This window comes from Chlorocebus sabaeus, chromosome 26, assembly GCF_047675955.1.
Source record: "Chlorocebus sabaeus isolate Y175 chromosome 26, mChlSab1.0.hap1, whole genome shotgun sequence".
Taxonomy (NCBI): domain Eukaryota; kingdom Metazoa; phylum Chordata; class Mammalia; order Primates; family Cercopithecidae; genus Chlorocebus; species Chlorocebus sabaeus.
In genome coordinates, this window is record NC_132929.1 from 37,958,482 (window position 1) to 37,984,622 (window position 26,141).

A 26,141-nucleotide genomic window follows, 5' to 3' on the forward strand; every position below is an offset into this window, starting at 1 on the left:
ATCAATTCACTCTCTGGTTTATGGTGACAGCAGTTTCTTTCTCTGAGAAACACTAAAAAGTTGCCAGCAGTTTCATTTGAGTAACTGAAGAGATTTGCTACCTATTTCCTGGTCATTCTGTATTGGGATGGAAATAATGTCATCTTTCGTTTTTGAGACAAGGTCCCACTCTGTCATCCAGGCCAGAGTGCTGTGGTACAGTCACCGCTCACTGCAGCCCCCCAGCTCCTGGGCTCAAGCGATCCTCCCACCATTCTCCCCAGTAGCTGGGACTACAGGCATGCACCCCCACAGCCGGCTAATTTAAATTTTTTTTTTTTGCGTGTGGAGATAGGGTCTCGCTATATTGCCCAGGCCAATCTTAAACTCCTTGGGCTTGAGATCTTCCTGCTTTGGCCTCCCAAAGTGCTAGGAGTAAAGGGGTCATGGCTAATTCTTTTCTTTTCTTTTTTTTTTTGAATTACTAATGTGTCCCTTACAGATAAATAAAAAAGTAAAATTACTCACAATTCCACCAATTACTGAGAGATTTATTGGTGTTTCTTTATCCAGTCTTTTCTGCCTTTCTCTAGAAATCAGTTTTTAAAAATGGGACCATATGGTACATAGTGGTTTGTCTCCTCACCCCCTTGAATAACCTTCACATTGTTCCACGGTATTTACAGTATTTACTAATAATGACTGTAAATGTAAGAGGTATATAACTGACTTTATTCAGGGCATGGCAAGCAGGAGTGAATTATTTTCTTCTTGTCAATAGAGCACATCCCTTCCGCCACTCATCCCTATGGTCCTTCTCTAAATTCCTAAGTGACCCCTGACTAGCAAGGTTTCAGGATCCTTGTACTGAAAGGAGCTGGTTCGCCTGGGGTCACGGCCCTCCGCTTCGCAGCAAGACCCCACCGCCCGCCACGGCCCTCCAGTCAGCCACACCTCGCTTCCCCCAGGACCTGTCCAGTGGTCCCGAGAGGGCACTCTGCGGACCTAGGGGCCCCAGCCCACAAGACGCTGTGTCCTCCAGTCATCCCCTTTGCACAGCAGAGCCCCAGTTCTGGGAAGCCGGGGTCACCCCGAGCCTCCCTTCCACGTGACAGCTCGGCCTGTGCGTCGCCTTCCCTCACGGACCCTTTCAGCATCACCCCAAGCGGGAAGAGACCCAGGAGGGGCGCCCGAGCCTGGGTGGCGGCCCACACCCGGTGCAGCGCGGCGCAGCGGCCGGACCGGAGCCGCGCCGTCCCCGAATGATGACGCGCTTCCTGCCCTCCCAGCGCTCGCGGGCAGTGCGCTCGCGCTCGCCCTCGGCTCTTGTTCCGCGCCCGGAGCCAGCGGCGGCGGCAGCGGCTGAGGCGGCTGCGGGAGCGGAGTGGTCGCCCAGCGCGCGGGGGGACGGGGGCTGCACTCCCGGGCAGACGCTCTGCAATGAGACAGTAAATGCATCCCCCGGTAAGGCGCACGGCTCACTCGGGTTTTCCTCTTCCTCCAGCTGCATGCACGTTGCATGAATTTCTCGTATCTTTTCCCTCCCCTCTCCAGAAGGAAAATGTGGGTGTTTTTTTTTCCTCCCTTTTGCTTCTCGTGAGTGATGCCAATGCAGGAAAAACCCGTAAAGCTCCCAGATTTGATGGTCTAGGAGGGCTTCTTGCAGGAAAATAAAAATAAAATGATATTAATGCACCTGTCTATTGCACATGTATGTTTCACTGCACTGGACCCGGGCGCAGCGGTTTGCAAACAGCCTAGCAGCCGGCGCCAGAGAGCGGATTCCTGGCCGTGGGCAGCCGGTCCCCTCCGGAGCTCTCGCTGGGTTTCCGGTAACTGGGCTTTGAAAAGCGGCCCCGCCTGCATAGAGTGTCCCCTCGACCCCGGCCGGGCCCCCGCGCCAGGAGAGTTGGCGCGGGCGGAGCGGCTTCATTCCAGCACTGGCCGCCGGGACTCCAGCGCCACTTTGCAAACAAGTCTCCCGCCGAGGCTCTGGGCTAAGACAGCCCTCCAGTGCGGAGTTCCTTCTCCAGTGCCGGACACTCAGACCTGCTGATCCCACGACTGTCCTTTACTTGGCAGTCTCGCCACGGGCGAACTGCTGGCCGCTGAGCGACGGGGGCAGTGCCGGGCCGAAAGCAGGGACAGGCTTTGCATCCAGTGCCGCTGGCCTCACACAGACTCAGCGGCTTCCTCTCCTTCCTCGGTCCTACGAGCTGAAATTTTGCACCCATTGGAAGCTGGAGGGACCTGGAGACGAGTATTTCGGGATCCCTGATGGGACCAAGGAACGACTTTCGAGGGCGCCATATTTTCAGTGGGTTTTAGCTGCGGAGGGGAGGGGGCGAGCCGTTTCTGGGCCCCGGGGAGAGGGCCGCGCCCCCGTCGGAGAGGCCTGAGCGGTTGTCGCTGGGAAAGTTTGCGCGCCGAGGCAGGCGCGGAGGCGGCCGCGCAAGGCGCTCACGGCTGCTGTCCCCGCAAGGGCGCGCGGGCTACAGCGCGTCGCCACGCCAGCCGGCAGGGCTTGGGGTCGAGAGCCGTCGTCACGGACAGGGTGCTCGGCTTGCCGCCTTCCCTTGTCCCGCCTGGACCCGGCCTTGGGGCTCGGAGTCTCAGGGAACACGCCCCTCTTCCCAGCAGCTACCGCTGCCCGGGCGCTCAGCCGGAGCCGTGCGCTTGGCGGCGTCCCGGGGCTGGGCGCTGAGTGCAGAGCCTTCTCCCGGCGTCCGGGCTCGCCTGGGTACTCCGAGGGGCGCGCGAGCTCACTCCCTGGGGGAGAGGAGGCGCTTTGGTTCGTGGATCGGGATCAGGGCCTTGCCTGTGGTCGCCCCGAGGCCGCCGACCAGCCTGAGCTTCCAGTCGCCTCCTTGACTTTGGCGGCGACAGCAGTAGCGCCCGCGGCTGCATGTTCTGCTCTCGCAGCTCGTGGAGGCGAGGAAAGGAGGGCGTTTCCAGAAGTTGGGGCTTCAGGTGACGCGTGGGGAAACTTGGATTCTTGCTGTCCGTGAAGGGCTGGGACAACTTAGGCCAGCATTTCTATGTCTCATAGTGAAAACTTCCGGTCTTTCCAGAAGATGAGAGAGGAATGAACTGAAGTGTTGGTGGTGTTGGGTAGGGATGATGTCCTGGAGAAGTGGACCCCAAAATACACGTAAATTGCCCTGGTACTGTAAGTACCACTTACTATTCCTTCTAATAGTACCTGCGTGTGTTGAGTTGTGGCATTGTCAGGTTGCATGCTGACGTCCCTTCTCCAGAGCTTGGAGGCAGCGACCTCTCCGGAGGGAGGGGGAAGCAGGAGTGGGGAATCTTTACTTTTGAAATAGACTTGACCTCTGCTTTGTGAAGGGGCAGGGCACAGGCGTGTTTGCTGACCTACACGCAGCCAACTGCAGGAACGTGTTCTCCTTGGCGTGTTACCGAAATGATGTCAGTATTAAGGCCGTGTCCGCACTTCGGGTCTTCATCATTGAGGAGGCTAGAAGGGACCACAGAAACCTCTGGGGTTGGGGGTTAAGTGTGCAGAGGGAGGGGAGAGGCTCTCCTGTGGGAGATGTGCCTGGAGATGTTAGGTGTTAGGCAGCTCTTTCCCTGATTCATTTCATGAAGCGCCTGCAAAAATGTCTCCGATATGAATGTCAGCCAAGATTTTATCTACCTTGATTGCTTATTTGGGACCTCTCTGCAAAATCAGAGGATGGTGGTGGGTGTGACAAGTGGCCTTCAGAGAAGAGGGATGCCTACACGAATGATTTTTTTTTTCCATTGAGCACTAGAATAGTGGAAAACACCCAGAACCCAAGATACATTTTTCCAAAATTAGCATAGCTAATTTAGAAGAGAAGTCAGTTGCAGAAAGCCTCCATCCGTTTTAAGTTTCCAGTCTTAGAGGGAGTACCTTAATCACAGAAACAGGTCTCTTCAGATTGGTGAAGCCACTGGTTTCTTTCTGCCTTTGTACCCACTCAAGTTATCAGGGAGTTTCCAAAGAGTATTAGAGGGTCTCTCTTTTTGGCATTGATGTGGGGCTTCTACCTCCAAAGAGAAAGTGAACTTTTTAACAGCGTGACCCTGTTGAATGAGTTACTAGGGATATTCTGTACAGGCATAGGCTATATATGTGTTTTGAACTCACCTACTGCTGACTCATTCAGGTTTTTCTAAACACTGTTCCCTAGAGTATTTTCAAGTGAAGTTAGGGTTTAGGAAGAGGTGGGTATGTCATTTTCTAGTCAGTATCTTTCTTTTCTGTCTCAAATGTAATCTGATTTCCCCTCCTTCACCCCTCACTCCCCGAACATCATTGGTTCTGTAGAGTAGTAAAGGACGATTACAGGTGGTGAACAATACACATTTTTACCAACTATTCTCAGAAAAAAAATCTATGCATCTAAATGTATTTATGCATTTTAGCATTATGCTTTATAACTACATATATGCCACATATATTTTATACATGTTAAACCTTACATAATAAAAAAGAGAAGCTTTATTGCGAACCTTCCAATCTTTATTCCAAAGTTTACTACCTTAATATTTATCTATTTTTTTATGCCTCTCTCAACGAATTGTTATAAATTGTGTTTTGTTGCCGTTTGCCTGATTCCTTTTTTTTTTTTTGAGAGAATCTTGCTCTGTCACCTCAGCCTTCCAAGTAGCTGGGATTACAGGCACGCACCACCAAGCCCAGCTAATTTTTGTATTTGTAGTAGAGACACGGTTTCACCACGTTGGCCAGGCTGGTCTCAAACTCCTGACCTCAGGTGATCCACCCACCTCAGCCTCTCAGAGTGCTGGGATTATAGGCATGAGACACCACGCCCAGCCAACCTGATTCTTATTGTCATAACTTCATAACTTGACCAAAGTTCTTGTATTTTTTTTTCCTTTTAAGATTTTGTAACTTAAAAAGGTTAGAAAACGAGTATGTGTTTTGGGAAGTTGCCTGTCTGTTTACCAGTCTGTGAGGTGGTGTTGTGATATGTGTGTGGCATGTCCAGCCTCTTGAGACAGTGTCTACAACTTGTGATCTGTGACTTTATTGCTCCAGAACTTTTGAGTCATAATGTTTTCTTGGTGATTTTGGGTGGTGGTTGGCCAGTACAAGAAGTACTCAAAAAGAGTTAAATAATTCAGTTATTTTTATTAGGTACAAAACTTTTAAAGACAAGAAGGAAAACATAATAAGCAGGCCTGGAATTACAGCTTAACATACCCACTGGTGCCTTTTTAATTACAGTAGTTTCCCCAGAACTTTTTAATCGTATTACTTTTATATCTAATAGGGAGACTAGTTAAAACATAAGCCACACATAACTATTACAAATAATAGGGATACATGGTGGGTATGACCAGATGTTTTCCCTAAAGTTCAAAGAGTTAGGGAATCTGAACTCTGTCAAATTTCCCCTGCAGGGCTCACATCCCCTCCTCAATAAGCTGGAGAAAGGCAAAGAAGTCAGGGTGAAGGAGGGGGAGAGATAACGTGCTTAAGGTAGGCCTCTCTTTTGTACTGACCACCCTGACAATCTGTGGCTCAGGGGCAGGTGCCATTTGAATGACAGCTGGTGGACAAGGTTGGGTACAAAATGCTTTAGTCATGAGAATCTTTATGTGTCGCCCAGAGCTATGAATTAGGACTGGGCTCGTTTGCCACCCATTTCACAGTGGAGTTTCAGAGACAGTGCCAGGACCATGGTTTTGTTTTCCTCTTAACCAACAATTTAATTTCAGTCAAACTGATGCTGTTCTGAAAATGTAGAATAAGGATTGAACATTTGTATTTTCTTTTTACTCTTTTAGCTGCAATTTTTACAAACATAATTCCCTACGTCTGTTATTCACTCATTCAGTGAATGTTTTTGAGGGTTTACCATGCACTTTATGCTGAGAAGATATCCCCTGCCCTCACAATGCCCACACATTGTATTCCGAGGAGGTGATACACTTTTGTACTTTGTGTATCTAGTAGCCCAGGGTGAGGGTAGGGTAGAGGGTGGGGAGATGAGAATGTGATGAAATAGTAACTGAAATACAACATTATAGAACGAGGAGAAGAGGATGTGACCAGGCAATTCCCAGAAGAAGGGATGCAGGTTATTGCATCTCGTCTCAACTTCCCTAGTGGACAGAGAAATACAAATTTAAAAACAGGTATTATTTCCTGTCCATACAATTGATACATCTTTTAAAAGGTTGGTAATACTCGCTGTTTGGGGTTGGGGTGGTGGGAATTCTCAGACCATTGATACAAGTGTGAATTGTTACAATCTTTAGGAAAAGCAGATGGTTTCTGTGAAAGTTTGGAGCACACCTGCCATGTGACCCAGCAATCCCACATTTGCAACCTTGTTTTACATTAAGAAAAACATTGGCCGGTAAGGATCTGTGTGTAAGGGTGTTTGTTGTAGGATTTTTTGCAGTAAATAAACTAGAAGCAACACATGTTCATTAGTAAAATGAATAAAATGAGGTACATACATAGTATGGATTATTTTGTGAGGGTTTTGCATGATATATTAAAAATAATATGTAAAATAAAAGCTAGTTGCAGAGTATCATATGTTGCATGACCGTATATCTGATTTTATTAAAAAATTTTTTTTTTTTTTTAGATGGAGGCTCACTTGTTAGCACAGACTGGAGTGCAGTGGCTCTATCTCGGCTCACTGCAACCTCTGTCTCCTGGGTTCAAGTGATTCTCCTGCCTAGGCGTCCGGAGTAGCTGAGATTACAGGCACCCGCCACCACACCTGACTAATTTTTGTATTTTTAGTAGAGATGGGTTTCACCATGTTGGCCAGGCTGGTCTCGAGCTTCTGACCTCAGGTGATCCACCTGCCTCGGCCTCCCAAAGTGTTGTGATTACTGCATGAGCCACTGTGACCGGCCGTATTTCTGATTAAGAAAATAAGCCGTATGTGTATGACCTTGGAGAAAAATGTGTAAGGACACCCAAAACTTAACATTGTTTAAGATTAGCAGTGAGGAGGGAGACGTAATTAACTTTTTCCATATACACTTAAATTGGTTGACTTGTTCAAACACGCAGGCTTTTCTATATGAAAACAAGTTTAAAAATGTTTGGTTAATGGATAAGAAACTCACCAGCAACCATTTAGAAAAAAAGGCTGGGAAATATCACGCTTACTTTCTCTGATGCCTCCTATTGCAATCTCTTATCTCTTTGGAAATTTTCTTTTTTTTTCTTTTTTTTTTTTTTTTTTTGAGACGGAGTCTGGCTCTGTCACCCAGGCTGGAGTGCAGTGGCCAGATCTCTGCTCACCGCAAGCTCCTCCTCCCGGGTTTACGCCATTCTCCTGCCTCAGCCTCCGGAGTAGCTGGGACTACAGGCGCCCGCCACCTCGCCCGGCTAGTTTTTTTGTACTTTTTAGTAGAGACGGGGTTTCACCGTGTTAGCCAGGATGGTCTTGATCTCCTGACCTTGTGATCCGCCCGTCTCGGCCTCCCAAAGTGCTGGGATTACAGGCTTGAGCCACCGCGCCCGGCCGGAAATTTTCAATTATTTATTTATTTTTTTTGAGACGGAGTCTCGCTCTGTCACCCAGGCTGGAGTGCAGTGGCGGGATCTCGGCTCACTGCAAGCTCCGCCTCCCGGGTTCACGCCATTCTCCTGCCTCAGCCTCCGAGTAGCTGGGACTACAGGCGCCCGCCACCTCGCCCGGCTAATTTTTTGTATTTTTAGTAGAGACGGGGTTTCACCGTGTTAGCCAGGATGGTCTCGATCTCCTGACCTCGTGATCCGCCCGCCTCGGCCTTCCAAAGTGCTGGGATTACAGGCGTGAGCCACCGCGCCCGGCACAATTAATTATTTTCTAAAATCCTTTGATTTCTCAACTTCTAGTAGAGTATACTTTCAGTGTAAAGGATAGCTTCCGAAAAAACTGTTTCCCTCTGCCCCAGGAGGTGGTGAAAGTAAGAGCTCAGGAAAGCTCTTAGAAGCATTCTCCTTTATCTTAACTTTCTCTGATCCCATTCTGAGGGAAGACCAATAGTGGCCCCTGCAGGGAGAGCTTCTGGCCAATTGAGAAGCCTTTCTTTTTTTTATTTTTAGACAAGGTCTAGCTGGAGTGCAGTAGCATGATCTTGGCTCACTGCAATCTCCACCTTCTGAGTTCAAGCGATTCTCATGCCTCAGCCTCCCGAGTAGCTGGGATTACAGGCATGCGCCACCACTCCCAGCTAATTTTTGTATTTTTAGTAGAGATGGGGTTTTACCATGTTGGCCACGCTGGTCTGGAACTCCTGGGCTCAGGCAGTCCACCTGCCTCGGCCTCCCAAAGTGTTGGAATTACAGGCGTGAGCCACGGTGCCTGGCCTGAGAAGCCTTTCTAGATAGCAGCAACATCTCCTCAAACTTGGTTTTCCTAACTGAGGCCCAGAGAGGGCTGGGTTGGAATTTGAATCCAGGTCTCTTTCCATACGATCCCTGGCTTAGCTGGCTGTTCCACCTCTACCATTTTCAACCCAGCCTCCTGATGTGATTTTTGATATCTTGATAGAAATGATGAGTTTTTGCCCATTGCAGCTAAAGCTAACCTTTCAAAAGCATTTCACATTTTATTTTTATTTTTTATCTGAATAATATTTTTAGAGACAGGGTGTCTCTGATGCCCAGGCTGGAGTGCAGTTGTACAATCACACCTCACTACAGCCTCAAACTCCTGGGCTCAAGTGATCCTCCTGCCTTAGCCTCCTGTGAAGCTGGGGCTACAGGAACTTGCTACCATACCTGGCTAATTTGTATTTTATATATATTTTTTTTATAGAGACCAGGTCTCACTATGTTGCCTAGAGTAGTCTCAAACTCCTAACCTCAAGCGATCCTCCCACCTTGACACCTCCCAAAGCACTGGGATTACAGGTGTGAGCCACCACACTCTGCTCTACATTGAAAAAAGTACATACTGTGTGACTCTGAATCCTGACGGGAGATCCAGAGTCTCAACCCACTGGAAGCCAGGGCTGTGCTGCACAATTTGAAAACCATGCTTGAGATTACATCAGTTGTTCCCAAACTAAAATGCATGGGAATCACCTGCAGGGCTTGTTAAACCCCCAGATTATTGGGCCTGAGTTTCAGATTCGATGGGTCCTTGGTGGGGTTTGATTTGCATTTTTAACAAGTTTCCAGAAGAGACTTATCCTGCGGGTCAGCCAGAGAGGGCTGGGCTGGTATTTGAACCCAGGTCTCTTTCCATACGATCCTGGCTTAGCTGGCTGTTATGCTTCTACCATTTTCAACCCAGACTATTTATGTGATTTTTGTAATCTTGATAGAACTGATGAGTTCTATGGAGAACTACTGGTTTAGAGGAACTAGCTACCTCTCTTCCATGGGTGTTATGTTCTTTTCCAGCCAGCCATGTTATGGATGGGATATGATTTGACTGTGTACCCATGCAAAATCTCATCTTGAATTGTAGTTGCCATAATCCCCATGTGTCTTGGGAGGGACGTGGTGGGAGGTAATTGAACCATGGAGGTAGCTATACCCATGCTGTTCTCATGATAGTGGGTGAAATCTCATGAGACCTGATGGTTTCATAACGGCCTTTTCCCCCTTTGCTTGGCACTTCTCTCTCCTGCCATCATGTGAAGAAGGATTAGTTTGCTTTCCCTTCTGCCATGTCTGTAAGTTTCCTGAGGTCCCTGGCCCCAGCTTCCTGGTCCCAGCCATGCTGAACTGTGACTCAGTTAAACCTGTTTCCTTTATAAATTACCCAGTCTCGGGTATGGGTAATAGAGTAAATTGGTACCGCAGAGAGTGCGGTGCTGCTATAAAGATACCTAAAAATGTGGAAGTGACATTAGAACCGTTTGGAGGGCTCAGAGGAAGACAGGAAGATGTGGGAAAGTTTGGAACTTCCCAGAGACTTGTTGAATGGTTTAGACCAAAATGCTGATGGTGATATAGACAATAAATTCCAGGCTGAGGTGGTTTCAGATGGAGATGAGGAACTTCTCGGGAACTGGAACCAAGGTGACTTTTGCTATGCTTTAGCAAAGAGACTGGTGGCTTTTTGCCCCTGCCCTAGATATCTGTGGAACCTTGAATTTGAGAGAGATGATTTAGGGTATCTGGGGGAAGAAATTTATAAGCAGCAGAACATTTAGGAGGTGACAGAGCATGAAAGTTTAGAAAATTTGCAGCCTGACGATGTGGTAGAAAAGAAAAACCCATTTTCTGGGGAGAATTTCAAGCCAGCTGCAGAAATTTGCATAAGTAACGAGAGACCTTCATGGGAGCCCCTGGGAAAATGGTTTCCTGGGCTGGGTCCAGGGCCCCCCTGCTGTGTGCAGCCTTGGGACTTGGTGCCCTGCATCCCAAGCATTCCAGCAGTGGCTAAAAGGGGCCAAAGTACAGCCCAGGCTATTGCTTCATAAGATGTAAGCCCCAAGCCTTGGCAGCTTCCATGTGATGTTGGTCCTGCAGGTGTGCAGAAGACAAGAATTGAGATTTGAGAACCTCTGCTTAGATTTCAGAGGATGTACAGAAATGCCTGGATGTGCCACTGCACTCCAGTCTGAGTGACAGAGTGAGACTTCGTCTCAAAAGAAAAAAAAAAAATGCCTGGATGTCCTGGGAGATGTTTGCTACAGGGGTGGAGCCCTCATGGAGAACCTCTGCTAGGGTAGTGCAGAAGGAAAATGTGGGGCCAGAACCCCCACACAGAGTCCCCATTGGGGCACTGCCTAGTGGAGCTGTGAGAAGAGGGCCACCATCCTCCGGAACCCAGAATGCTAGATCCACAAACAGCTTGCACCACATACTTGGAAAAGCTGCAGACGCTCAACACCAGCCTGTGAAGCAGCTGAGAGGGAGGGTGTACTCTGTAGAGCCACAGGGGTGGAGCTGTCCAAGGTCATAGGAACCCACCTCTTGCAGCAGTGTAATGTAGGTGTGAGACATGGAGTCAAAGGAGAGCATTTTGGAACTTTAAGGTTAAATGACTGCCCTGTTGGATTTCGGACTTGCATGGGGCCTGTAGCCCCATTATTTTGGCCAATTTCTCCCATTTGGAATGAGTGTATTTAGGTAATTCCTGTACCCCCTTTGTATCTAGGAAGTACCTGACTTGCTTTTGATTTTACAGGCTAATAGGTGGAAGGGACTTGCCTTGTCTGAGGTTAGTCTTTGGGCCTGGACTTTTGGGTTCATGCTGGAATGAACTAAGACTTAGGGGGACTGTTGGAAAGGCATGATTGTGTTTTGAAATGTGAGGACATGAGATGTAGGAGGTGGCAGGGGTGGAATGATACGGTTTGGCTGTGTCCCCATGCAAAAATCTCATCTTGTAGTTCCCATAATCCCTGTACCAGTGGGAGGTAATTGAATCATGAGGGTGGTTATCCCCATGCTGTTCTTATGATAGTGAGTGAGATCTCACGAGACCTGATGGTTTTGTGAGGGGCTTTTCCCCCTTTGCTTGGCACTTCTGTTTCCTGCCGCCATGTGAAGAAGGACATGTTTACTTCCCCTTCTGCCATTATTCTAAGTTTCTTTAGACCTCCCCAGCCATGCTGAACTGTGACTCAATTAAACCTGTTTCCTTTATAAATTACCCAGTCTCGGGTATGTCATTATAGCAATGTGAGAATGGACTAATACAGGGAAAGTTAGCATCTCAGTCAAGGGACATTTAATGCAATTCTGCCAATTTCCCCAAGCTGGGAAAAATTAATATTTGAGTCATATTACTTAATTCTTGTCTGAATTTGTTGTAGATATTTGGGGATTTAATGATGTTTTATAGATATTTGTATGTTTCATCAACAGTGGAAGTGAGAATTCATGGGTATCATTCTAAATAGTCTGTAGAGAGTTCTCTTGGGAAAGAGGGGATTCTGATTCCTGTTTTTTCCCATCATACATGCATATTCAAGATTTGATGTTATTGATTTCTTTTAATAAAAAGTTGGCTACATGTGAAGGGTATTGAGAATAATATGGTGACCAGATGATAAATATGGCATAAATTGTGTCATAATCTGATCATTCATGCATTTTTTGGAGGAAATTAAGTACAGTAGCCATTAATTTCAGCAAATGTTTATTGCAGTGTCAGCAAAGTGGTTATGTTTCTGGTTTTTTTTTCTTTTTTTTTTTGAGGTAGAGTCTCACTTTGTCGCCCAGGCCGGAGTGCAGTGACGCAATCTCGGCTCACTGCAGCCTGTGCCTCCTGGGTTCAAGCGATTGTCCTGTCTTAGCTACCCAAGTAGCTGGGATTACAGCCATGTACCACCATGGTTGGCTAATTTTTGTATTCTTAGCAGAGACAGGGTTTTACCATGTTGCCCAGGCCTTCCTCGGCCTCCCAAAGGGGTTATGTTTCTAATGATGCTTATCAGTGACACATATGTGTTTGGCTGTCCTCTGGGACCCTCACTTGTCTGGATGTCCTTGAGAGATTTGGATGACTCAAAGCTCAAGCAGAGAGTATTCCCTAAAAGGCTTTCCTTCTCACTGATCTCCTAGTTCTAAAATTTTTTAGCAGTTGAACAGTTTATTCTGTTTTCAGCCACTTAGTTTTAATTTGTTTTGTTTATTTTTAGAGACAGGGTCTCGTTCTGTCACCCAGGCTGGAGTGCCAGCCACTTAGTTTTAGAGCCTTGAATGTTTTTCTAGTGATTTCCTGTGTCAGCTCTAAGCAAAGCAAAATTGGTAGTGATAGTGGAGTACAGGAAATAAAGAGACCTGGAAGGGAAATTGTCATGAAGGAGGTCATGTTTAAGTGGGGCTTTGCAGGATGGGTTTCTTCTGCAGTGTTCCTGGACCTGGCTGCACATTGGAATCACCTGGAGATTCTGTGTAACTGGTTTGGGATGGGGCCTGGGCACTGGTGGGTAAGTTCTCCAGGTGATTCTAATGTGTAGCCACGGTAGAGGACCACTCATCTACAGTCCTCTGGGTCACCTTGCCTCATTCTTGGGAGATTTTAGCATCCGGCCCACAGTCCCTCCTCCCATCAACATTTTTGGTGACTTGAACATCTGTATAGGTTGTCCACCCAATTCCCAACCTCTCAGTCCCTTGACCAACTCTCCTTCAGTTATCTTTTCCTCTACCCTGCTTCAGCCATCGCTCACATGGTTATCTCTAGACCACTGATTCTCAGTGATTTTTGCGACAAGGAGGATATTTGGCAATGTCTAGAGACTTTTTTTGGCACAACTTTGGAGGAAGAAGAGATGCTGTTGACATTCTAGTGAGGCTGCTGAACACCCTGCAATGCACAGGACAGCCCCACACAACAAAGAATTATGCCATCCAAAACGTCAGTAGTCCCAGGGTCAAGAACCCTTGCTCTAGTGTCTTTGAAGTTTTTTTTTTAACCCTAAGCCATAGGAGAAATATATCTTATGTGATGACCCAATGCAAACACACAGAAGTTTCACAAAACAGTATTTACTCTTACTGGGTATAATGCACTTTCATACTTTTTATTGTTTCATTAAAACAATAAGATGCTGATCCTGACCCACTAAATTGATTTCACCACCTGCTAAACTTGCACCCCATCATTTGAAAAATATGGTTGTAGACCTTATCATTACTGATAACTGCACCTCCAGCAAAATCTTGACAAACTCACCAGTTTGACCCTCCCCTTTTCTCTTTTGTCTTGTTGCGTCTAGTACTTGGTTCCACCTAGCTTTCACCTACAAGGGCTTCTGACCTGGTGGCCCTTTCTTTTTCATTGTCCATCATCCATTTCTCGTCCTCCTTACCCAGCTCAGGCTCTTGCATATACCCTCAATTTCCTTGACCTTTCCCTGCTTTGTCTTACTGTCCTGGGAAAGAAAACCCCATCCTTGGTTAAGCCCACCCTCTGCTCATTCTCCTTCAGCTCCAGGCTGATGATCCTGGCTGGAGAAAACACATATCCCTTTGCATTGTCTTGCCTTTAATTTATGGCCACAAACCTCAAGGGGACTCTTGACACTTTCAGGTCCACTATGTTTCTAGACCCAATTCTCAGCTGATGAACTGGCTTATTTCACTGAGAGAAGAAGCAATTAGAAGCTACTTTCATCAACTTCGTGTACTAAACTTACTAACCTACCAGCACCTGTAACCACGTGTGAATGAGATCCTGTCCTCTCTTGGCTTTTATACATGCAGCTATCTCCTTTCCCTTTGGCATCATCAGTTTCCCACTCTGATGGATAGTCCCCATCAGAAGCATGCAATAGCACCTGTCATCTAAAGGAAAAAAACAGCAGGCCGGGCACGGTCCCTCACACTGAATCCCAGCACCTTGGTAGGCTAAGGTGGGCGAATCATGAGATCAGGAGTTCGAGACCAGCCTGACCAACATGGTGAAACCCCGTCTCTACTAAAAATACAAAAATTAGCTGGGCATGGTGTCGTGCACCTGTAGTCCTAGCTACTCAGGAGGCTGAGACAGGAGAATCGCTTGAAACCGGGAGGCGGAGGTTGCAGTGAGCTGAGATTGTGCGACAAAGCTAGACTCCATCTCAAAAAAAAAAAAAAACAAAAAAACAAATAGCAACAAAAAAAGAAAAAAAAAACAGCAGGAACAAAACACTCTTGACCCTGTGTCCTAGTCTGCTGTTCTTCCATTCCTCTCCATGCCCTTCATGGTAAAAATATTTGAAAGAACTGTCACACTCGCTGACACCATTTCCTGCTCTCATTCTTTCTTGAACGCACCCCAGTCTGGCTTTTTGCCAATTTTTGTTTTTTGTTTTGCCATGTTGTCCAGGCCGGTTTCAAACTCCTGGGTTCAAGTGATCCGCCTGCCTTGGCCTCCTAAAGTGTTGGGATTACACACATGAACCACTGTGGCCCTCCCAGAACCACACTTATGAAGGTGGCGGCAGCATCCATGTGGTGCAATTCAGTGGCGAACTCTTTAGTTGTCATCTTCTACAGGCTCTCCTCAGCATTTGTCCAGGTCATTGCTTTTTCTCTGGAACCCTTCCACTGGCTTCCATGTCACAACCTGGTTCTCCTACCCCCTGGCTTCTCCAGCTTCAGCCTTCTTGCTGGATGTTTCTCCCTGGCTTAAAGTTGGGGGCGCTCTCTCACCTTTCTCTTCATTAGGAATCTGCTCCAGGATCACCTCTTATGAGGTCACACTGGCATCCCCCGGCTCCTATTCTCAAGCTTCTTCCTTATTTTCCTATCATTATTCCCTGATATTACATACAGGACTCATTTATTGTCTATGTCACTGCATTTACAATATAAGCTCCAGAAGAGAAATCATCTCTGCCTCTGTATCCCCAAGTGCCTACAAGAATGTCTGGCACATGATAGGTACTCGGCCAAAAATTCTTAATGAACGATTGATGAAAGAAACTTGCTGGTTAGAGGTTGGCCTTGGATGAGGGAATAGAAGTCTTTTCCAGACTTGAGCTAAGGTAGAGCATAATGTTGAAGTGGGAAAGCAGTGTCTCATGGTGCAGTATTTTTAGGTCATGTGTTGAGAGTTGGGGGTTCAAGTATTGAATGAAGGAAGCACATCCTTGTTAAACACTTGTTGAGTGATATAAGGCACCTGCAGAGGACAGCTGGATGGAGACAAATGGTTGCAGTTCTCATCTTTATCTCTGAAGGGGACACTTAAGCAGTCTACTTGGCAACTTTTGTCGCTGGGTTGAAGACGATAAATGGACTCGTCTGAAGTGTTTATCATTGACCTTAATGTTCTGGCGACTTGTTTTGGTGAATCACTCATCCCCAGAGTCCACTTCATCACAGGGGGAGGTGTCTCCTTCTTCTCCTAAGCATTTGAGCTCATTGGGGAGTTCAGTGGACCCTCTCTGTGCTGCTTTCAGACACCCGGGTTAAAAGAGCCCCGAAGCATCCTCATCCTGTGTTTAAATTAAACCTCCTCTTTTTTCATTTGCATTGCTTCAATACAGTCCATTTAATTACTTGGCACGCGCACCTAGGTCCTAGTTTCATGGAAGTGAGGCTATTTCCCAAGTTTAGCCCGAGGTCATGCATGGCGGATCTTCCAAGGGGGGTGTGGATTATTCCCGGGTTTGGGAGATTACATGGAGACTACTTTAAGAAGCTTAATTTTCTCCTTGAAGGGCTCTCTACTGGACTCAACACCTGTCACTCCTAGGCTCTCCCTGATGGGGTTCAGGGAGCTTGCCCTGTGGGTAAGACATCAGACAAGGGCAGCCTGAGGCACAGCCACAAAGCAGTTAGCTTTAGTACACCCAAGAAGACAGGACAGATGTCTGTGTGGGACATCTCAGCGACTCGAGGGAAGTTTACTTTTATTATCGGTATTTGTTTTAAAGAAAGGTTGGTCGGAATGGTTGTAGGTGGGTGTCTCCCTTTGACAGGGAAAGAACTGAGGCTCAGAAGGGTGTGACGCTTGACAAAGCTGGCACTAGAACCCTGCTTCCTCCTCTTCTTGGGATGTGCTGTTGGAACCTGTCTGTAATTCAGGGTTACAGTTCTCAGCCCTGGGTACGCATCAGAATCTCCAGGGAAGCTTATTAAAACTGCTAGTTCCTAACCCCCACCGGACTCACTGAACTGAATCCGGAGCCCTAGGAAGGATCCTAGGAGGGTTGCCTGCAGGGGGTCAAGGCAGCCAGGGGACTGGGGACAGGCACCCTGCAGAGCAGACGCCTGCTGGCCATGCACACTGGACAGACTCGACCGAGACACGACAGCTATCTCAACTGACTGGGTCGCAGTTTGCTCCTCACTCCTGCACTGCTTCTGGTTTCTCAGACAGACCCTGTAGGGCTCCGTTTAAAATGCATATAGAAAGGGCTTTTTATTTTCTTTGGGGAAATTTAATTTTCTGGCATTTTCCCAGTGTGTTTTGTCCTACTTAGGTGAGAATGAAAGCTGCGTTTAGTGTGAGGAAATCACCTCCCTGAGGGCTTTTGTGAGTCTTCTTGATTAGGATCCCTAGGTGAGGCTGAGACTGGCTCTGGGGTGGGGTTTGGGTTTAACCAGCTCTTGGAGAAGCTGGTGGGGAACCAGAAGCTGGCCTGAGTGCTCCTGGGACAGAAGGAGCAGAAGGGTACAAGCTGGCTGTGCAGGGATGGATTTTAACAGTAATAAAGGATGGTAAACTGTTGGCTGGTTTTTGCTGGTGAAGTTGTCGCGTGTTTGAGTGCCGTGATCTTGTGATAGTTGCTGTAGGCTGGACACGGCCCAGTGGAGCCTGCAGCAGTGCCTTGTCCCACTGAGCTGGCTCTTTGATGAATCTCAGAAGATGTTTAGATGGAGCTTTATGAACGTGCCTGAAGGGCCTAGAGCAAGCCCTGGGGAATCCGAGAAACATCAGGTGGCCGTATCCCTAACCACAGGGACAGGAGAAGGGCATTTTTCTCTTGAATTGGAAGCTGACGGTATTAGTTTTATTTTATTACCGTATATTAATTAATTAAATATTACGGTATTATTGTATTAGTTTTCTAGAGCTGCTGTAACAAAGTACCACAGACTAGGTGACTGGGATCATAGAAATTTATTGTGTCAGTTCTGGAAGCTAGAAGTCTAAGAGCAAGGGTTTATTCCTTCTGAGGACTGTGAGGAGGAGCCTGTGCCATGCCTCTCTGCGTTTCTTGTGGAAGGGAATCTTCTCCACGTCTCTTCATTGTCATCCCTCTGATGCAGGGCAGACGAGCCCCAAAGTGGGGCTTAGTCCATGAGGATTCTTGGCTTTGCCCAGGAAAGAATTCAAGGGCCAGCTAGAGGTAGAGGAAAACAGCTTTGTTGAAGCAGCAGTGTGACAGCTCTGTGCCTGCTCCTGCAGAGTGGCACTCCCTCACAGGCAGTGTGCTGACAGTAGCGGCTCAGGGCCGTTTTGCAGTCATATGTATGCCCACTTTTAATAAAATGCAGATTAAGGAGTGACTTATGCAGAAATGTCTAGGGAAGGGGTAGTAACTTTTGGGTCTTTGGATCATTGCATGGAAATGGATGGTAACTCCCAGGTGTTGCCGTGGCCATGGTAAATTGACATGGCATATTGGTGGGCATGTCCAACTGAAAGTTGCTTTCACCCCGGCTGTGTCTTAGCTAGTCCTCCATCCGACCTGTAAGCCCTGCCTCCGGCCTCACCTCTATCCTGTTGTGTCTGTTTCTGTGTTCAAATTTCCCCTTTTTATAAGGACAACAGTCCTATTGGATTAGGGACACCCTAATGATCTCATTTCAACTTGATTCTCTTTGTAAAGACTATCTCCAAATAAGGTCCCATTCTGAGGTTCTAGAGTGTTGGACTTTAACGTATTTTGGGGGATGGCGGGGCCCAATTCAACCCATAACACAAATTGTCAGACTGACTTCTGTCTCAGAATCTGCATCTGACATGGAATGCTTGTCAGTGAAGTTACCTTTACAGGCCAAGGGACCCTAATTGTGGAATTCCCTGAAGTAAAGTCAACAAAACCTGCAGGTGCAGAATTCCACAATTAAGGGAACTGGTGGTTTTGTTGATTTTACCTTTTATTAAGGCCTTGCACATTGATTACCATCATAATCCTGTGAGGTATGTATTATCACTACTTTGAGGAAGCTAAGACACAGCAAGGTTTATATACTAAATAGTAGATAGGTTTGACTGAAGCTCAGATCTCTTCAGTATCATAGGTTTCTCCCATAATACCAGTGAGTCACAAACCTGGATATGCATAAGAATCTCCTAGGCAGGATTCTTATTTTCGTTACAAATACAGATTTGGGAGGTCCTATGGAATACCTGAGAATCAGAAGCTCAGGTTGCAACCACAGAATACATATTTTTATTGTTTCTTCTGGATATTTCAGTGCATTCAAAGATAGGAGAACAAATGTATTCTATCATGGACATAATTTAGAGGGGAAAACCACCATCACCACCAAGTTTTCATTTAATTTTTGTTAGCTGGCTTGCATTGGAATCCCTAGGAGATGTCATGGAAAGGTACTTACTGGGCTGGGTGCAATCATGGCTCATGCCTGTAATCCCAACACTTTGGGAGGCCGAGGTGGGTGGATCACTTGAGGTCAGGAGTTCGAGACCAGCCTGGCTAACATGGAGAAACCCCATCTCTAGTAAAATACAAAAATTTAGCTGGTGTTGTGGCGGGCGCCTGTAATCCCAGCTACTTCAGAGGTTGAGGCATGAGAATCACTTGAATCCGGGAGGCAGAGGTTGCGGTGAGCTGAAATCACACCACAATACTGCAGCCTGGACAACAGAGTGAGAGAGTGAAACTCTGTCTCAAAAAAAAAGAAAAAAAGACAGGTGCTCCCTGGAGTTGGGGGCATTTCAAACCTTAGAGGCCAAGGGGATTGTCTTCTTGTACCGTACCCCTGCCACCATACTTGTGAGCAGGGTCTGAGCTCGTTGTCTGCCCACACCATGCTAATTGTCTCTCAGTTAGTGGAAAATAAATCTGGCTTGAACCTTCTGTGCCACACAGATGTACCTTGTACCACAGTGGGGTGGCGGGTGGGAGATAAACTGAGAGGGTGTGGCCATACTGTAAGTCACTGCATGCCTTATCAAAGCAAAAATAAAACCAGCAAGAGGACAAGGCAAGAAAAAAATTGTGATTATTAAGTATTTATTGTTATTGTTATAAAATGTGTTTGTATTAACTAAAATGTGTTTGAGCATGCACAGTGCAGAAGAAACACCTGGATAAATTTTTTAAAACATGGATGCCTGGGCCCCAGCCCCAGAGATTTTCTTTCAGCACGTCTAAGATGGGCCCTCAAAATTCTGAGCTGCTGGTCAGGGGACTACACTTAGAGCAAGCAGCCCAATATTAATGCTGTGTTGTCACTGTGTCGTTCAGCTTTTGATATTACAATGACCATCTCTCTGAATAATGAAACTATTTATAAGCTTTGGCCACTAGCCTGTAGATTCTAACCCATATTCAGGACCAATATCCAAATTATTTCACCTTATTAGCTTTGTTGTAGTGATTATATAGTAAATAAAGTACATGGTCTCTTAGCTAGGGTTGTGTTTCTTAGAGTGTAGTCTTTGGAACACCACCATCAGAATTACCTGTCATTAAGGTTAAGTATTGTAACTGCCCAATCCCTGGATATTTTAATTTGGTAGTCCAGATTAATTGTATGGCCCAAGAACTTGTGGTTTTCTTTTCTTCTTCTTCTTCTTTTTCTAATTTGTAGAGACTAGGTCATGCTTTGTTGCCCAGGCTGTTCTTGAGCTCCTGAGCTCAAACAATCCTCCTGCCTCGGCCTCCCAAAGTGCTGGGATTACAGGAGAGAGCCACCATGCCTGGCCCTTATTTCTACTTATTTATTTATTTATTTGTTTATTTATTTATTTATTTATTTATTTTTGAGACAGGGTCTCACTCTTGTCTCCCAGGCTGGAGTGCAGTGGTGTGATCTCTGCTCACTGTAACCTCTGCCCTCCTGGTTCAAGCGATTCTCCTGCTTCAGCCTCCTAAGTAGCTGGGACCACAGATGGTGCCACCATGACTGACTGACGGATTCTTTTTGTAGAGCCTGGCCATGTTGCTCATGGCTGGTCCATAACTCCTGAGCTCAAGCCTTCTGCCTGCCTCAGCTTCCCAAAGTGCTGGGATTATAGGCGTGAGCCACTGCACCTTGTAGTTTTTATAATCAAAATATCCTTAGGTATACTGAAGTTTAAATGTCACTGAACTAGGGTTTGGAAATCAGTTCTGCTTTTTACCAGAAGCCAGTCACACAGTAGGGTTATAAATACTGTTAGATTGTTTGTATTGGCTATTTGTTTCCATTTTTGGGCTGCTACAGGGTCTCATTCTGCAACAGAGATATAATCTTAATAGACTGTTAGCTTTCTATTTGAGTAACCACCCCCCTTCTCATTTTTATAAAGGCTCATGCAGTTCATTTTAAGATAGCCTTTTAAAAAGTTACGTTCATTGTCAAAGTAAATTCCTTTGGAGCATTAATAGTATGTAAAATATATTTTAGATTTTTGGAGTTAATTCAAGGAGGCTTTGTGGTTTTAAACTGCACAGGTAGTTAGGAATGACCATGGTTGAAATATATGTATATTCTTGGACTCTGTGTGTATATTTCAAAAATTGGTAACTGCTTTCATATGGGAGGGGGAGGGTTGGGAGGAGATCCTTTATTAATAGAAGAGATTCAGTTGTCTTGACCAGTGCAATAGATCTTGGTATTCTAAATTCCGTGCTTTGCAGATGTTTCTGCAAATGGATTTTTTTCCCCCTGAAGACAAGATTTTTAGTTCTATGTTCCTCCTTCTGGGAGAATGAGGAAGCTTCACTTTTAGAAAGAAGAGCTAGGGCTGGGCGCAGTGGCTCATGCCTGTGACCCCAGTACTTTGGGAGGCTGAGGCAGGTGGATCACGAGGTCAGGAGTTCAAGAGCAGCCTGACCAACATGGTAAAACTCCTTCTCTACTAAAAATACAAAAATTGGCTGGGCGTGGTGGTGCACGCCTGTAATTCCAGCTACTCAGGAGGCTGAGGCAGGAGAATTGCTTGAACTGGGAGTCAGAGGTTGCAGTGAGACAAGATGGTGCCATTGCACTCCAGCTTGGGTGACAGAGTGAGACTCCGTCTCAAAAAAAAAAAAAAAAAAAGAAAAGGGGAGCTAAAATTAATTTTGTGTCTTTGGGTCATATATGCTCACATCATTTTATATAATGTATTCTTAAAAAGTTAAACTGCTGTAAAAACTATAGCAAGATTTACATGCGTTTGTCAAAATTTATAGAACTGTATCCCTAAAAAGGATGAATTTTACTCTACATAATTATACTTTAATAAACCTGATTTTAAAAAAAGGTATCAGGGGAACTTGTCACTTTAGCCATGCTTTTTGTGAACTAGCTTGCAAAGTAAAGATTCCTTTTGTGAAGCACGTATTCCCTCAAGGACCCTCTCTGTTTCATACTTGTTTGAAAACTGTTCTTTGTGCATTCTCTCCGTTAGTGCTTAGTGGGCTAAGTGGAGTGGAATTGATGCAGGGCCACTGAGGGATGGGCGCAGCCTCTTATCCATTACTCTTACTCATTTCTTTCTTAGAACCACATCTGGCACATGTGGGAGTTCATAGAGGTTTGGGGGATGAATTAAACCATCAGATTGATGAAGAAGCCAAAGTGCAGAGAGCGAAGGGGCTTGTTCAAATACGATGGTAAGGTAGTGTAAGTGGGAGGAGAGTCCTTTGGTCTTCTGACTCCTAGGCCAGTGTCCTTCCACTGTGCATTCAATGGATAGTGTGTCTTGTAAATTCATGTTTTATAGTTTGGGAGTCTTTTAAACCAAGGTACACCCGTATGCGTGCTGTGGCTGTGGAAGCAGCCTATTCTTGTAGAATAACCCTGGCTTTGGAGTCATTCATCTGTTTGGCACATCTTTTTCTGGGTGTCTGCTAAGTGCATGGTGGATACAGCCTGAAACAAAACTGACCTGAGCCCTGTCCTCATGGATAGAACAGTCTGGAAGGGTATGCTTGGATCGAGGCATTAAAACAAACCAAAGAGGGATGAGTGCTGCAAAGGTCACACACATGCTGATGTGGGTACCCACCACACAGTGGTCATAATTTAGTGTGACCTTGGACAAGTCACCTAACCACTGTAAGCTTCAGTGTCCTCATGAGTAAAACGTGTACATCATCCCCAAGTAATGAAGTTATTGCAAGGATTTAGTAGATGATGGATGTCAAACAGATAGTTCATGTTCCTGGGCACATGGTAATTAGATGTTATTCCTCCTTAGAGAGTGTGAGTAATGGATGTGTGTGTGTGTGTGTGTGTGTGTGTGTGTGTGTGTATGTGTTGTCCCCATGCTGCATTGGCCTTTGTAGGCAACCTCAGGATAGAAGTTTGGTATTGTTTTTTCTTTTGGGTCATCTTAACAATGGGGAGATACATTGGAGGGCTCTGCAGGGTTTTGCCCATTGAGGTTGAGGTTGGAGCAGAGCTTTCTAGTCAGGAAGCTGAATTATGCTAACAGGTAAGCTGAGATAGTGAATGATGCCTTTAGTCCCCTCTCAGTTCCTCCGGGGCTGCCAGGACTTAGGCCCTACAGATATGATAATTTTTCCCGTATGCCAGAACTTGGAAAAGTTTGGGAGATCATTCATCTCTCAAAATGGGGGCCCTGGAAGCAGGGGCTTGGCTATTAGATTTTTAAGTTAACTAAAGAGAAAAATGGAAAGGAGACAAGGGGACCCACTGGTTGTGTGGGAACTTTAGAAGAGGGATGTGGATGAAACAGTTCAGGGTTTTCCAGACTTCTCTGATGATAGGATTCATCTGAGTACTAACTCAAAGTAAATTTACACAGCTCACTGGGCATGTGCTGGTGTATTTAACAGTTAGTCCATGTCATTCTTACCAGGGACTCTTGGGAAACACTGGTTAGACATAAGTCTCTTTGTCCCTGCGATTTAAAATTGGTCTGTGGACCAGCAATGTCAGCATCACCTGGAAACTTGTTGGAAATGCAGAATCTTAAGTTAATCCAGACCTACGGACCCAGAATCTTCACGTGAATCAGATCCTGAGATGAACTTGCCTGCGTACTAAATTTGGGGAGAGACTTGCCTAGAGGACTGGGATACCTGTCAACATCTGAAACCAGTAAGGTGGTGGTAACAAGGGCTGATCACCTTTTTGAAGAATTGGAAGAGATGGAGGTCTGGGATTTGAACTCAAGTTTCTGGCTCCAAATTGAGTGCTGTGCTCAAATCCTCTTGACCCTGTGGTCTGTTGTCATCTCTGATGGCAGGGTGCTAGCTGTCTTGTTAATGTTGACCCTGGGAGAATGATGCCCAGGGAGACAGGAGCATGTGTTTTTTGGCACGACCGGGACCACCCAAATGTGTCACAATTCTTGGCATCCATTAACTCTGTCAGGATACCTTCTTCCTGTCCCTGGGTAAAGACTTACATTCAAATGTAAGAGTCAGCAACTTTGAGTTTTTGAAGACCCGTGGAGGTTTACATCATACCAGCAGTGGGTCCTTGAAAAAGTTGTTATATTTTTGCCCAAAGGCAGGATCAGATGGAGTACAATTTTTCTAATGCTCCACTAGACTCTTAAATCCTCCTTCTCCAAGCACAATGTCAGAGAAAATACCCTGCGAGGCACTTGCCAAATGGCTTGAAATAAGCGTCCGTGTACATTTCCGAAAAGACAATTAGAAGCTTATTTGAGGAACTAAAGGCCTGCTGTGCTAGACATTAGTTGGAGAGAGCTCAGTGCCAATTTGGGAAACTCTCCCGGGGGCTCTTTCTCATCACAGCCCCTGCTTGGAGAAGCTGAACTAGGGAAGTGGAGAGGCTGCCAGGCTTGGGAGAGTGGACAGGGAGGAGGGGAAAAGGAGTGATGTGCCCTCAAGAGAAATGAACAATGCCTATGTCTCCTCCAAGAAGAACTGAAATCTTTGCAGGTAAAATCAAGTGGAAAAGGTAAAGTCATTATAAGTTCATCAACACTTGAATCGAATTGCTAGTTAGCACTGGTATCCTGACCTTGGAAGACTCTTTAGAAAACTGAGCCCTCATGAGGTTAGGGCCCTGCCCAAGGTGACATATGGGGTTAGGGATAAAGCCTGATCAGGATCCTGGGGTCTCATTTAGTCCATGCTGCCCCCTGTGCTCTGCTGCCTTGGAAGATGCTAACAATGTACAATTACAATGATTGGATCCAGATGTGTTGGCCCTGCCCTCATCCCCAAGCTAACATAGTGGGTTTTATTGCTAGTCCATCTTAAGTGTACAAGGCATAAAGATCAGGAAGGAAAAATCTCAAGACAGTAAATATCCCTATTGTTGGGGATGCTACACCAGGCTGTTTCTCTTGGCTTGATGCACCAGATAGAGCGACCTACGGAACACAGAACAGGGAAAACCTCTGCACTGTAAGTGGCAGGATGTTTGTGTTCAAAGTCATGGCGTGAATTTATATGCTATTGCCAAGGTCTGCAGGGACAGGTGCACATTCAGTTTTTAAAATTAAATTGTAGAAAGGCTGAAACTTTACAGCGATTCTTGTAGCATGAGTAGGGGATCTGAAAGGGCTCCAGCGCAGAGGCATGGGGTGGATAGAGCCATTTTCTGTGATGAAACACCAGATTGCTTGTGCAGAAAATCTGAAGCCTTTGACGTTTATGCTGCACAGTTCAGCAATAGATGACACACTGTCTTGGTTAAAAATGGTTTAATGTGTATGCCTATTTTATTTTTGTCTGCTAGATTGAGTTTTGAAGGCAGGAACCAAGCCCCTTATTTATCTGGCAGTCTGAGGGCATAGTAAATGATTTGAGCCATCTGGCTGCAGTGGTCAAGGGAATTGCCTTGGGAAGTTGAACTTGAGCTAGAGGCCAAGTGCACTGAATTTTGGTGTCCTTCCATGTGGTTTTGGCTGTGGCAGCCAGGCCATCACAACTTCTTCATAATCATATGTCATATTGGTTGAATTCAGTGAAATGTTAGCAAAAAAAAAAAAAATATATATATATATATATAATTTGAGAAATCAAATCCTTTTAGATGATAGTAGGAGCAAGTAAGTGGTGCTTGAGGTTTAATTTGATTTGAGAATGTGGGGGAGGAGAGTGAGCCCATGCTTTGATTTCAGTGGCAGAACACTAGTGTTCCAAGGGGATTGTGTTTGAGAACCAGTGGGCTTAGTCTTGCCACTGAATCCAGTAAGAAGCTAGTTTGTCCTTCAAGTAGCGGCTGAGGTGCTGTGTTCCGCAGGCTCCTCTAAGTGTAGTCCAGGACCAGTGGCAGCAGCAGTATCACCTGGGAACTTACTACAAATGCAAATCCCCAACCTCAACCCCAACCTACTGAACCATACGCTCTGGGCTGGGGCTTAGGAACCATTGTTTTAACAAGTTCTCAGGGGTGTTCTGCCCATAGAGGTTTGAGAACCGCTGTCATACAGTATGTAACAGCAAAAGTGATTTGGACGTTCAGTCTAGTGGGTCATTTCCCAAAGCATTTCATGTTTGGTTGCCTCCTTGTTCTGGTAACACAAGCCAAGTTGATGGGGGGTAAATAAAGTTAGATTTCCATTAGTGCTTAGTCATAATTAATGACACCTCCAAGGTCTGGCTGGACAGAACCCTCGAGTCTACCTCCAAATTGGCTCTGCCAAAAGCAGACTCTGGTTGTGACCCAAGGAGGA

At 46.0% G+C, this 26,141-nt stretch overlaps 1 protein-coding gene across 4 annotated transcripts in view; it reads left to right on the forward strand.

Annotated features, from left to right (window-relative positions):
- Positions 1 to 1,340: 1,340 nt before the first annotated feature.
- Positions 1,341 to 26,141, forward strand: part of TLN2 (talin 2) — a 451,144-nt gene continuing 426,343 nt past the window's right edge. For 3 of the 4 annotated variants that reach the window (XM_073012205.1, XM_008016371.3, XM_008016374.3), the window contains exon 1: positions 1,341 to 1,443. The gene's annotated coding sequence lies outside the window, so the exon portion shown is untranslated. The remainder of the gene's footprint in view (positions 1,444 to 26,141) is intronic. The other variant, XM_073012206.1, reaches the window with a different exon arrangement.